This window comes from Colobus angolensis, unplaced genomic scaffold, assembly GCF_000951035.1.
Source record: "Colobus angolensis palliatus isolate OR3802 unplaced genomic scaffold, Cang.pa_1.0 Scaffold536, whole genome shotgun sequence".
In the NCBI taxonomy this organism is placed as follows: Eukaryota; Metazoa; Chordata; class Mammalia; order Primates; family Cercopithecidae; genus Colobus; species Colobus angolensis.
In genome coordinates, this window is record NW_012118888.1 from 867,043 (window position 1) to 868,099 (window position 1,057).

At 38.3% G+C, this 1,057-nt stretch overlaps 1 protein-coding gene across 1 annotated transcript in view; it reads left to right on the forward strand.

The window, feature by feature from the left end:
* The window catches only part of GABRA3 (gamma-aminobutyric acid (GABA) A receptor, alpha 3), a 316,184-nt gene that overhangs the window by 278,530 nt on the left and 36,597 nt on the right, over positions 1–1,057 (forward strand). The window lies entirely within an intron of this gene.

Consider the following 1,057-nt stretch of genomic DNA (forward strand, 5'->3'; position numbering starts at 1 on the left):
CCCGTCTCGGCCTCCCAAAGTGCTGCGATTACAGGCTTGAGCCACCGCGCCCGGCCTAGACGACAGAATTCTTAAAGAGGAAGTTACAATAAGAAGACTGTTGGACCAGTAAGATACTGAAATGCTTCCCATTTCAGTCCTGCTTGCCCCCAAAGCTGGAGAGGGAATTATCCTTTAGTGAAAAAGAGAGGAATTTAGTGCACAGAGTGGAGAAGTCAAAGGGTTAGAAACCAAACTGTCTGAACAGAGTATTGGATTGGGGACTTTGTTAAGATCCGCTTTTTTTGTATGAGTGTTTGACTTTGTGGCTTCTTCTCTGGCCTTTTTGAAAGTATGAATTATCTGATATTGTGTAAAAGCCACACAAAGTTTAAATGATTTCTTAATAGTACCTACAGTCAAAGGCATTTTCTTCATCATGAGTATACTGATGTCTAGGAAGACATTTGCATATCATTAGCACTTTTTCCTCACAGACTTAAAACATATAAAACATTTCTTGCCTATTTTTCCCACTGTTGGAGATAAATATTAATTTTTTCAGCTACTAAACTGCCTCCATGGCAATGGTACCTTTGAAGCATATACTTGAGTGTACTTGGTATCCACACAGAAGGTGTTTCTGCCACTATCCTGAAGGTTTACTGGGTAGTGAAATAAAAAGTAAATTATATTTTGGAAGAAGCAGCATTATAGGTCAGGTATTGTAGGAGACAGCAGTGGAGAAAGAGAAAGAGTGACCCATAAAGTAGGAAAAAGAAAGAATAATCAAAAGGATGTGATATCATGGAAGTCAAGTGAGGAAAGTATTTCAAGAAGCAGAGAATACTCATGTGGGTTGAATTTTTCTGAGTTTACATGAGATGCAGACAGAAACTGTCCATTGGGTATTGTGATATACTTGGCTGTTAGTGATGTTGAAAAGAACAGTTCTAGTGAAGTGGAGGGAGCAAAAGCTGTATGAGAGTGGGTTAAATATGCTCACTTTGGGAAATATAACAAACGAGATACCCTGAAAAAGCTTCTTTTATAAAATCCTAGAAAAGCTAGATAAAAC